This window comes from Cyanistes caeruleus, chromosome 11, assembly GCF_971803275.1.
Source record: "Cyanistes caeruleus chromosome 11, bCyaCae1.hap1.1, whole genome shotgun sequence".
NCBI lineage: Eukaryota > Metazoa > Chordata > Aves > Passeriformes > Paridae > Cyanistes > Cyanistes caeruleus.
Window position 1 is genome coordinate 23328716 of NC_141711.1, and position 12882 is coordinate 23341597.

Below are 12882 nucleotides of genomic sequence, written 5' to 3' on the forward strand. Positions count from 1 at the left end.
GTCATTCATTCTACGGTCTCCGTTGTCCACTTCAGCCTGGGCCTCAACTCCTGGCGGTGATGTCACAGTGCACGCTCCAGCTAGAACTTCCAGCATCCAGCAACGGCCACAACACAACCCTTGGCTCCTTGTGCCAGCACGCTCTTCATTCACCCTGCTCCAAGCCTACCCCTGTCACCTTGTTGCCACCTGCTCCCTGATTCCCCCAGCAGTCCCCAAAGCTCCCCATCGCTTGGATTTTGCTCTCCATCCCGGCAGGATGTCTGCATTTGTTCCAAAAGAGGTATGGTACTATTCCACGGAGGCGGACACCCCGCAGCTGCCTGGCTGGGCTGGAGCTCTGTGGGACAGGGTGGGAAATTTTGCTACCTCTGCAGGCTGGCACAGACGGAGAGGAGGAGACGGACGTCGATACACAGACTGATAGAGAAGAAGCCATGGAAGTGGACGGAGAGCATACTGGAGAGGAAGAGATGGATGTGAATATGTACGAGAGAGAGGAAGAGATGGAGGTGGAAACGAAAGATTCTATTGAAGAGATGGATATTGATCTAAAAGACAAGGAGGAAGACATGGTCTTGGGATGAAGACCGATGCCAGCAGCAGAACAGGCAGGTGCTCCCCACAGGCAGAGTGGGGCCCCTGCTGCCAGCCTGGGGCCGGGCTGGGCACTCCCTGCTCAGGGACACGCTAGTCCATGCACTGGATTCTGCTGGCCATCCCTGGCCTGGCCTGGGCTTGCTGTGGGCCACACAAGCCCTGTTCCAGTGCCTGGGCCACAGCCCCCAGCCAGGCTCCCTTCTGGCAGCAGAGTCCCACTGGGCCAGTGTCCCAGCCCGGCAGCACATGGAACACCCTTCCGTGCCTGACTGCACTGACCGTGCTACTTGTTTTTCTTCCAGGACTTAGGGACATCACAGACACAGATGCCACCCTGCTGTACATACGTTTTACAGTTGTTGTGTTCAGGGTAGAGGTTTTAGAGTTTGTTTAAGTTGTCTGTAAATACGTTTCATAGAGTTTTGTTAGATCTCAGGTAAATAGGTTCTATAGTTTGTTGTTGTTGTTGTTGTTGTTGTTGTTACCAATATTCTTACAGTGTAAATATGTGGTGTAGTTCATTCTTGTTCCTTTTCTTCTACAGATAAACAGTCTTTGATTTTCACACCCCAGTTCTCTTTGCATTTTCTTCGGGCACATTTGCAAAGCTGTGGGTTGTTTCGGGAACAATGTTTGCAGGATTCTAAAAAGAGTATCAAAACCGCTCTGCCACACTCTCAGCTGCTGCTGCTGCCCCAAAAAGCACTGGCTGTCTTTGCTCACACAATCACAGTTGTGGTGGCATTTCTACCACACCACAGGACAGCGATGTTTTCCCTCTTCTCCTGGAAATACCTACAGCACTTGTGGGTAGCAAGGCAAACATGAGCCTCTTTTAGTGGCCCTTGAAACTGGACATGTGAAATGAGGTACACAAAGCCACAGGCCAGCTGAACCTGGCATCTCTGAATGGGTCTTTACATTCTTCCCAGGAAGATGAATGGCAATCACTATTTTGGCAAGGATAGAAGTGCATCAGCTAGCAATTTGCTGTAGAAAATGTGCTTTCTGCTCCTCTCACAGCCAAAACTCCTACCCATTTCTTGGAAGTCCTTCTTAGATAAGGACCGTGTTCAACTGAGTGACAGTGAAGCCAAATGGCAATGCCGCAATCAATTGTCCTGTACACAATCTCCTTCATCCACGTGGAAGGTTACTCACGGGCACACAAGAGGACGGAAGAAACCCAAATGCATCGTTGGACATAATAAAGTCAAACGTGTTGAGGGATGAAGAAATCTTGCAGAGATATGGAAAGCTGCCTTGAAAACCCAGTTCGGGGAGAGCCTGAGCTCTTTTGTGCTTCTAGGCCTGAAGATGCTCAGCAGCTTTCCCAGATGCTCAGCAGGCAGTAGGATTGTGCCTGAATCTGGCTCTGGAAATGCCAGTGCCTCAACTGAGAGCTGTGGCAATGATTTCCATTGCATGGAGAGGGGCCACAGTCCTGCAAGAGTCTTTCAGCAGAGCAAACAGCAGCCTGGAGGGTGGGCAATGCTGCATCTGGACCACTGCATGCTCATCCTTCACCACAATGCAGAGCTGCCATGGATCACTTTTTCCATTTCTCCTGTTGGATATGTTTTGGAGAAGTTGTTCTAGGTGGCTTTGGATGGTGATCCAAGTAGGAAGCAGCCATTCGCCTGCTGTGATATCCTTACAACTAGTCCTAACTTCTCATTGCCTTTGGTTTGATTGGGGGTGTTTTATCTGTTTGTTTGATTGGTTTCTTTGGGTTGGTTTCTTTGTGTTTTTCTCTCTTTTGCTTGGAGTTTCTTTTCCTTTTTTAGAAATGACTGGTGAAGTTGGCACAACCAAACTCCAGAAAACGTAAAGCAGGCTTGACTTTCCAGAAATTGCTTTTGGCTGGCTTTAGCTGCATTCCCCAGGATCACGATCAGCAGTAGATATTTGCAGGTTTTGCTCTGCATCCTCAGCCTGCCCAGATGTTGTTCAGTGTTTCAGCAGTGGAGAAGACGATGGATATTTTGCTAAACCTCCTTTCAAACAACAAAACTTGGGTTAGCACGACAGAAAAGAAGAAAAGAAAATCTTCGCCAGTTAGAACAGAGCCAGAGTCCCACCATTTCCCCCTCCACTTTGCTTTCTTTTCTACATTTAGAGGTAAAGCTTCCATCTCCAAAAGCTTCCATCTCTCACTTCCTGATGTAGCCATTTGCTACCCTTTAGCCTTGACTGCCACGCATCGGACTGCTGTCCGTGTGGGGCTGGGGATGCTCAGCCTGGAAAGAGAAGGGGGCTGGCGAGGCCTCCCTGCAGCTCTAGGAAAGATGGGCACAGAGACGAGAAGCCTTTCAACTGCAGGAGTGAGCTTGAAGTTGGATCTAATGAAGCTGCTCTTTTCCACTCCGGCTGCTGGGCCACTGGCCCAGGCTGTGCACAGAGGCTGGGGATGCTCCATCCTTGGCAACATCCAAGGCCAGCTGGGAGCGGGGCTCTGAGCAACCTATTCTGGGTGAAGATTGCTCCGCTTGGAACAAGATGGTCTTTAGGGTCCCTTCCAAGCCCAAGCACCCAGGGATTCCGTCATTCATTCTACGGTCTCCGTTGTCCACTTCAGCCTGGGCCTGAACTCCTGGCGGTGATGTCACAGTGCACGCTCCAGCTAGAACTTCCAGCATCCAGCAACGGCCACAACACAACCCTTGGCTCCTTGTGCCAGCACGCTCTTCATTCACCCTGCTCCAAGCCTACCCCTGTCACCTTGTTGCCACCTGCTCCCTGATTCCCCCAGCAGTCCCCAAAGCTCCCCATCGCTTGGATTTTGCTCTCCATCCCGGCAGGATGTCTGCATTTGTTCCAAAAGAGGTATGGTACTATTCCACGGAGGCGGACACCCCGCAGCTGCCTGGCTGGGCTGGAGCTCTGTGGGACAGGGTGGGAAATTTTGCTACCTCTGCAGGCTGGCACAGACGGAGAGGAGGAGACGGACGTCGATACACAGACTGATAGAGAAGAAGCCATGGAAGTGGACGGAGAGCATACTGGAGAGGAAGAGATGGATGTGAATATGTACGAGACAGAGGAAGAGATGGAGGTGGAAACGAAAGATTCTATTGAAGAGATGGATATTGATCTAAAAGACAAGGAGGAAGACATGGTCTTGGGATGAAGACCGATGCCAGCAGCAGAACAGGCAGGTGCTCCCCACAGGCAGAGTGGGGCCCCTGCTGCCAGCCTGGGGCCGGGCTGGGCACTCCCTGCTCAGGGACACGCTAGCCCATGCACTGCATTCTGCTGGCCATCCCTGGCCTGGCCTGGGCTTGCTGTGGGCCACACAAGCCCTGTTCCAGTGCCTGGGCCACAGCCCCCAGCCAGGCTCCCTTCTGGCAGCAGAGTCCCACTGGGCCAGTGTCCCAGCCCGGCAGCACATGGAACACCCTTCCGTGCCTGACTGCACTGACCGTGCTACTTGTTTTTCTTCCAGGACTTAGGGACATCACAGACACAGATGCCACCCTGCTGTACATACGTTTTACAGTTGTTGTGTTCAGGGTAGAGGTTTTAGAGTTTGTTTAAGTTGTCTGTAAATACGTTTCATAGAGTTTTGTTAGATCTCTTCTCAGGTAAATAGGTTCTATAGTTTGTTGTTGTTGTTGTTGTTGTTGTTGTTACCAATATTCTTACAGTGTAAATATGTGGTGTAGTTCATTCTTGTTCCTTTTCTTCTACAGATAAACAGTCTTTGATTTTCACACCCCAGTTCTCTTTGCATTTTCTTCGGGCACATTTGCAAAGCTGTGGGTTGTTTCGGGAACAATGCTTGCAGGACTCTAAAAAGAGTATCAAAACCGCTCTGCCACACTCTCAGCTGCTGCTGCTGCCTCAAAAAGCACTGGCTGTCTTTGCTCACAGAATCACAGTTGTGGTGGCATTTCTACCACACCACAGGACAGCGATGTTTTCCCTCTTCTCCTGGAAATACCTACAGCACTTGTGGGTAGCAAGGCAAACATGAGCCTCTTTTAGTGGCCCTTGAAATTGGACATGTGAAATGAGGTACACAAAGCCACAGGCCAGCTGAACCTGGCATCTCTGAATGGGTCTTTACATTCTTCCCAGGAAGATGAATGGCAATCACTATTTTGGCAGGGAGGAAAGTGCATCAGCTAGCAATTTGCTGTAGAAAATGTGCTTTCTGCTCCTCTCACAGCCAAAACTCCTACCCATTTCTTGGAAGTCCTTCTTAGATAAGGACCGTGTTCAACCGAGTGACAGTGAAGCCAAATGGCAATGCCGCAATCAATTGTCCTGTACACAATCTCCTTCATCCACGTGGAAGGTTACTCACGGGCACACAAGAGGACGGAAGAAACCCAAATGCATCGTTGGACATAATAAAGTCAGACGTGTTGAGGGATGAAGAAATCTTGCAGAGATATGGAAAGCTGCCCTGAAAACCCAGTTCGGGGAGAGCCTGAGCTCTTTTGTGCTTCTAGGCCTGAAGATGCTCAGCACCTTTCCCAGATGCTCAGCAGGCAGTAGGATTGTGCCTGAATCTGGCTCTGGAAATGCCAGTGCCTCAACTGAGAGCTGTGGCAATGATTTCCATTGCATGGAGAGGGGCCACAGTCCTGCAAGAGTTTTTCAGCAGAGCAAACAGCAGCCTGGAGGGTGGGCAATGCTGCATCTGGACCACTGCATGCTCATCCTTCACCACAATGCAGAGCTGCCATGGATCACTTTTTCCATTTCTCCTGTTGGATATGTTTTGGAGAAGTTGTTCTAGGTGGCTTTGGATGGTGATCCAAGTAGGAAGCAGCCATTCTCCTGCTGTGATATCCTTACAACTAGTCCTAACTTCTCATTGCCTTTGGTTTGATTGGGGGTGTTTTATCTGTTTGTTTGATTGGTTTCTTTGGGTTGGTTTCTTTGTGTTTTTCTCTCTTTTGCTTGGAGTTTCTTTTCCTTTTTTAGAAATGACTGGTGAAGTTGGCACAACCAAACTCCAGAAAACGTAAAGCAGGCTTGACTTTCCAGAAATTGCTTTTGGCTGGCTTTAGCTGCATTCCCCAGGATCACGATCAGCAGTAGATATTTGCAGGTTTTGCTCTGCATCCTCAGCCTGCCCAGATGTTGTTCAGTGTTTCAGCAGTGGAGAAGACGATGGATATTTTGCTAAACCTCCTTTCAAACAACAAAACTTGGGTTAGCACGACAGAAAAGAAGAAAAGAAAATCTTCGCCAGTTAGAACAGAGCCAGAGTCCCACCATTTCCCCCTCCACTTTGCTTTCTTTTCTACATTTAGAGGTAAAGCTTCCATCTCCAAAAGCTTCCATCTCTCACTTCCTGATGTAGCCATTTGCTACCCTTTAGCCTTGACTGCCACGCATCGGACTGCTGTCCGTGTGGGGCTGGGAATGCTCAGCCTGGAAAGAGAAGGGGGCTGGCGAGGCCTCCCTGCAGCTCTAGGAAAGATGGGCACAGAGAGGAGAAGCCTTTCAACTGCAGGAGTGAGCTTGAAGTTGGATCTGATGAAGCTGCTCTTTTCCACTCAGACTGCTGGGCCACTGGCCCAGGCTGTGCACAGAGGCTGGGGATGCTCCATCCTTGGCAACATCCAAGGCCAGCTGGGAGCGGGGCTCTGAGCAACCTATTCTGGGCGAAGATTGCTCCGCTTGGAACAAGATGGTCTTTAGGGTCCCTTCCAAGCCCAAGCACCCAGGGATTCCGTCATTCATTCTACGGTCTCCGTTGTCCACTTCAGCCTGGGCCTCAACTCCTGGCGGTGATGTCACAGTGCACGCTCCAGCTAGAACTTCCAGCATCCAGCAACGGCCACAACACAACCCTTGGCTCCTTGTGCCAGCACGCTCTTCATTCACCCTGCTCCAAGCCTACCCCTGTCACCTTGTTGCCACCTGCTCCCTGATTCCCCCAGCAGTCCCCAAAGCTCCCCATCGCTTGGATTTTGCTCTCCATCCCGGCAGGATGTCTGCATTTGTTCCAAAAGAGGTATGGTACTATTCCACGGAGGCGGACACCCCGCAGCTGCCTGGCTGGGCTGGAGCTCTGTGGGACAGCGTGGGAAATTTTGCTACCTCTGCAGGCTGGCACAGACCGAGAGGAGGAGACGGACGTCGATACACAGACTGATAGAGAAGAAGCCATGGAAGTGGACGGAGAGGATACTGGAGAGGAAGAGATGGATGCGGATATGTACGAGACAGAGGAAGAGATGGAGGTGGAAACGAAAGATTCTATTGAAGAGATGGATATTGATCTAAAAGACAAGGAGGAAGACATGGTCTTGGGATGAAGACCGATGCCAGCAGCAGAACAGGCAGGTGCTCCCCACAGGCAGAGTGGGGCCCCTGCTGCCAGCCTGGGGCCGGGCTGGGCACTCCCTGCTCAGGGACACGCTAGCCCATGCACTGCATTCTGCTGGCCATCCCTGACCTGGCCTGGGCTTGCTGTGGGCCACACAAGCCCTGTTCCAGTGCCTGGGCCACAGCCCCCAGCCAGGCTCCCTTCTGGCAGCAGAGTCCCACTGGGCCAGTGTCCCAGCCCGGCAGCACATGGAACACCCTTCCGTGCCTGACTGCACTGACCGTGCTACTTGTTTTTCTTCCAGGACTTAGGGACATCACAGACACAGATGCCACCCTGCTGTACATACGTTTTACAGTTGTTGTGTTCAGGATAGAGGTTTTAGAGTTTGTTTAAGTTGTCTGTAAATACGTTTCATAGAGTTTTGTTAGATCTCTTCTCAGGTAAATAGGTTCTATAGTTTGTTGTTGTTGTTGTTGTTGTTGTTACCAATATTCTTACAGTGTAAATATGTGGTGTAGTTCATTCTTGTTCCTTTTCTTCTACAGATAAACAGTCTTTGATTTTCACACCCCAGTTCTCTTTGCATTTTCTTCGGGCACATTTGCAAAGCTGTGGCTTGTTTCGGGAACAATGTTTGCAGGACTCTAAAAAGAGTATCAAAACCGCTCTGCCACACTCTCAGCTGCTGCTGCTGCCCCAAAAAGCACTGGCTGGCTTTGCTCACACAATCACAGTTGTGGTGGCATTTCTACCACACCACAGGACAGCGATGTTTTCCCTCTTCTCCTGGAAATACCTACAGCACTTGTGGGTAGCAAGGCAAACATGAGCCTCTTTTAGTGGCCCTTGAAATTGGACATGTGAAATGAGGCACACAAAGCCACAGGCCAGCTGAACCTGGCATCTCTGAATGGGTCTTTACATTCTTCCCAGGAAGATGAATGGCAATCACTATTTTGGCAAGGAGGAAAGTGCATCAGCTAGCAATTTGCTGTAGAAAATGTGCTTTCTGCTCCTCTCACAGCCAAAACTCCTACCCATTTCTTGGAAGTCCTTCTTAGATAAGGACCGTGTTCAACTGAGTGACAGTGAAGCCAAATGGCAATGCCGCAATCAATTGTCCTGTACACAATCTCCTTCATCCACGTGGAAGGTTACTCACGGGCACACAAGAGGACGGAAGAAACCCAAATGCATCGTTGGACATCATAAAGTCAGACGTGTTGAGGGATGAAGAAATCTTGCAGAGATATGGAAAGCTGCCCTGAAAACCCAGTTCGGGGAGAGCCTGAGCTCTTTTGTGCTTCTAGGCCTGAAGATGCTCAGCACCTTTCCCAGATGCTCAGCAGGCAGTAGGATTGTGCCTGAATCTGGCTCTGGAAATGCCAGTGCCTCAACTGAGAGCTGTGGCAAGGATTTCCATTGCATGGAGAGGGGCCACAGTCCTGCAAGAGTCTTTCAGCAGAGCAAACAGCAGCCTGGAGGGTGGGCAATGCTGCATCTGGACCACTGCATGCTCATCCTTCACCACAATGCAGAGCTGCCATGGATCACTTTTTCCATTTGTCCTGTTGGATATGTTTTGGAGAAGTTGTTCTAGGTGGCTTTGGATGGTGATCCAAGTAGGAAGCAGCCATTCGCCTGCTGTGATATCCTTACAACTAGTCCTAACTTCTCATTGCCTTTGGTTTGATTGGGGGTGTTTTATCTGTTTGTTTGATTGGTTTCTTTGGGTTGGTTTCTTTGCGTTTTTCTCTCTTTTGCTTGGAGTTTCTTTTCCTTTTTTAGAAATGACTGGTGAAGTTGGCACAACCAAACTCCAGAAAACGTAAGCCAGGCTTGACTTTCCAGAAATTGCTTTTGGCTGGCTTTAGCTGCATTCCCCAGGATCACGATCAGCAGTAGATATTTGCAGGTTTTGCTCTGCATCCTCAGCCTGCCCAGATGTTGTTCAGTGTTTCAGCAGTGGAGAAGACGATGGATATTTTGCTAAACCTCCTTTCAAACAACAAAACTTGGGTTAGCACGACAGAAAAGAAGAAAAGAAAATCTTCGCCAGTTAGAACAGAGCCAGAGTCCCACCATTTCCCCCTCCACTTTGCTTTCTTTTCTACATTTAGAGGTAAAGCTTCCATCTCCAAAAGCTTCCATCTCTCACTTCCTGATGTAGCCATTTGCTACCCTTTAGCCTTGACTGCCACGCATCGGACTGCTGTCCGTGTGGGGCTGGGGATGCTCAGCCTGGAAAGAGAAGGGGGCTGGCGAGGCCTCCCTGCAGCTCTAGGAAAGATGGGCACAGAGAGGAGAAGCCTTTCAACTGCAGGAGTGAGCTTGAAGTTGGATCTGATGAAGCTGCTCTTTTCCACTCAGACTGCTGGGCCACTGGCCCAGGCTGTGCACAGAGGCTGGGGATGCTCCATCCTTGGCAACATCCAAGGCCAGCTGGGAGCGGGGCTCTGAGCAACCTATTCTGGGCGAAGATTGCTCCGCTTGGAACAAGATGGTCTTTAGGGTCCCTTCCAAGCCCAAGCACCCAGGGATTCCGTCATTCATTCTACGGTCTCCGTTGTCCTCTTCAGCCTGGGCCTGAACTCCTGGCGGTGATGTCACAGTGCACGCTCCAGCTAGAACTTCCAGCATCCAGCAACGGCCACAGCACAACCCTTGGCTCCTTGTGCCAGCACGCTCTTCATTCACCCTGCTCCAAGCCTACCCCTGTCACCTTGTTGCCACCTGCTCCCTGATTCCCCCAGCAGTCCCCAAAGCTCCCCATCGCTTGGATTTTGCTCTCCATCCCTGCAGGATGTCTGCATTTGTTCCAAAAGAGGTATGGTACTATTCCACGGAGGCGGACACCCCGCAGATGCCTGGCTGGGCTGGAGCTCTGTGGGACAGGGTGGGAAATTTTGCTACCTCTGCAGGCTGGCACAGACGGAGAGGAGGAGACGGACGTCGATACACAGACTGATAGAGAAGAAGCCATGGAAGTGGACGGAGAGGATACTGGAGAGGAAGAGAAGGATGCGGATATGTACGAGACAGAGGAAGAGATGGAGGTGGAAACGAAAGATTCTATTGAAGAGATGGATATTGATCTAAAAGACAAGGAGGAAGACATGGTCTTGGGATGAAGACCGATGCCAGCAGCAGAACAGGCAGGTGCTCCCCACAGGCAGAGTGGGTCCCCTGCTGCCAGCCTGGGGCCGGGCTGGGCACTCCCTGCTCAGGGACACGCTAGCCCATGCACTGCATTCTGCTGGCCATCCCTGGCCTGGCCTGGGCTTGCTGTGGGCCACACAAGCCCTGTTCCAGTGCCTGGGCCACAGCCCCCAGCCAGGCTCCCTTCTGGCAGCAGAGTCCCACTGGGCCAGTGTCCCAGCCCGGCAGCACATGGAACACCCTTCCGTGCCTGACTGCACTGACCGTGCTACTTGTTTTTCTTCCAGGACTTAGGGACATCACAGACACAGATGCCACCCTGCTGTACATACATTTTACAGTTGTTGTGTTCAGGATAGAGGTTTTAGAGTTTGTTTAAGTTGTCTGTAAATACGTTTCATAGAGTTTTGTTAGATCTCTTCTCAGGTAAATAGGTTCTATAGTTTGTTGTTGTTGTTGTTGTTGTTGTTGTTGTTGTTACCAATATTCTTACAGTGTAAATATGTGGTGTAGTTCATTCTTGTTCCTTTTCTTCTACAGATAAACAGTCTTTGATTTTCACACCCCAGTTCTCTTTGCATTTTCTTCGGGCACATTTGCAAAGCTGTGGGTTGTTTCGGGAACAATGTTTGCAGGACTCTAAAAAGAGTATCAAAACCGCTCTGCCACACTCTCAGCTGCTGCTGCTGCCCCAAAAAGCACTGGCTGGCTTTGCTCACACAATCACAGTTGTGGTGGCATTTCTACCACACCACAGGACAGCGATGTTTTCCCTCTTCTCCTGGAAATACCTACAGCACTTGTGGGTAGCAAGGCAAACATGAGCCTCTTTTAGTGGCCCTTGAAATTGGACATGTGAAATGAGGCACACAAAGCCACAGGCCAGCTGAACCTGGCATCTCTGAATGGGTCTTTACATTCTTCCCAGGAAGATGAATGGCAATCACTATTTTGGCAGGGAGGAAAGTGCATCAGCTAGCAATTTGCTGTAGAAAATGTGCTTTCTGCTCCTCTCACAGCCAAAACTCCTACCCATTTCTTGGAAGTCCTTCTTAGATAAGGACCGTGTTCAACTGAGTGACAGTGAAGCCAAATGGCAATGCCGCAATCAATTGTCCTGTACACAATCTCCTTCATCCACGTGGAAGGTTACTCACGGGCACACAAGAGGACGGAAGAAACCCAAATGCATCGTTGGACATCATAAAGTCAGACGTGTTGAGGGATGAAGAAATCTTGCAGAGATATGGAAAGCTGCCCTGAAAACCCAGTTCGGGGAGAGCCTGAGCTCTTTTGTGCTTCTAGGCCTGAAGATGCTCAGCACCTTTCCCAGATGCTCAGCAGGCAGTAGGATTGTGCCTGAATCTGGCTCTGGAAATGCCAGTGCCTCAACTGAGAGCTGTGGCAAGGATTTCCATTGCATGGAGAGGGGCCACAGTCCTGCAAGAGTCTTTCAGCAGAGCAAACAGCAGCCTGGAGGGTGGGCAATGCTGCATCTGGACCACTGCATGCTCATCCTTCACCACAATGCAGAGCTGCCATGGATCACTTTTTCCATTTCTCCTGTTGGATATGTTTTGGAGAAGTTGTTCTAGGTGGCTTTGGATGGTGATCCAAGTAGGAAGCAGCCATTCGCCTGCTGTGATATCCTTACAACTAGTCCTAACTTCTCATTGCCTTTGGTTTGATTGGGGGTGTTTTATCTGTTTGTTTGATTGGTTTCTTTGGGTTGGTTTCTTTGTGTTTTTCTCTCTTTTGCTTGGAGTTTCTTTTCCTTTTTTAGAAATGACTGGTGAAGTTGGCACAACCAAACTCCAGAAAACGTAAGCCAGGCTTGACTTTCCAGAAATTGCTTTTGGCTGGCTTTAGCTGCATTCCCCAGGATCACGATCAGCAGTAGATATTTGCAGGTTTTGCTCTGCATCCTCAGCCTGCCCAGATGTTGTTCAGTGTTTCAGCAGTGGAGAAGACGATGGATATTTTGCTAAACCTCCTTTCAAACAACAAAACTTGGGTTAGCACGACAGAAAAGAAGAAAAGAAAATCTTCGCCAGTTAGAACAGAGCCAGAGTCCCACCATTTCCCCCTCCACTTTGCTTTCTTTTCTACATTTAGAGGTAAAGCTTCCATCTCCAAAAGCTTCCATCTCTCACTTCCTGATGTAGCCATTTGCTACCCTTTAGCCTTGACTGCCACGCATCGGACTGCTGTCCGTGTGGGGCTGGGGATGCTCAGCCTGGAAAGAGAAGGGGGCTGGCGAGGCCTCCCTGCAGCTCTAGGAAAGATGGGCACAGAGAGGAGAAGCCTTTCAACTGCAGGAGTGAGCTTGAAGTTGGATCTGATGAAGCTGCTCTTTTCTACTCAGACTGCTGGGCCACTGGCCCAGGCTGTGCACAGAGGCTGGGGATGCTCCATCCTTGGCAACATCCAAGGCCAGCTGGGAGCGGGGCTCTGAGCAACCTATTCTGGGCGAAGATTGCTCCGCTTGGAACAAGATGGTCTTTAGGGTCCCTTCCAAGCCCAAGCACCCAGGGATTCCGTCATTCATTCTACGGTCTCCGTTGTCCACTTCAGCCTGGGCCTCAACTCCTGGCGGTGATGTCACAGTGCACGCTCCAGCTAGAACTTCCAGCATCCAGCAACGGCCACAACACAACCCTTGGCTCCTTGTGCCAGCACGCTCTTCATTCACCCTGCTCCAAGCCTACCCCTGTCACCTTGTTGCCACCTGCTCCCTGATTCCCCCAGCAGTCCCCAAAGCTCCCCATCGCTTGGATTTTGCTCTCCATCCCTGCAGGATGTCTGCATTTGTTCCAAAAGAGGTATGGTAC

The 12882-nt window shown here is 50.3% G+C and overlaps 1 long non-coding RNA gene across 1 annotated transcript; it reads left to right on the forward strand.

Moving 5' to 3' along the window:
• The first annotated feature begins 661 nt into the window (after nt 1-661).
• Nucleotides 662-10617, forward strand: LOC147651155 (uncharacterized). Its single transcript, XR_015274834.1, has 7 exons — nt 662-3426; nt 3521-3754; nt 4046-6574; nt 6669-6902; nt 7194-9719; nt 9814-10047; nt 10339-10617. It is a non-coding gene; the product is annotated as an uncharacterized LOC147651155 (long non-coding RNA).
• The last annotated feature ends 2265 nt before the right edge of the window (nt 10618-12882 follow it).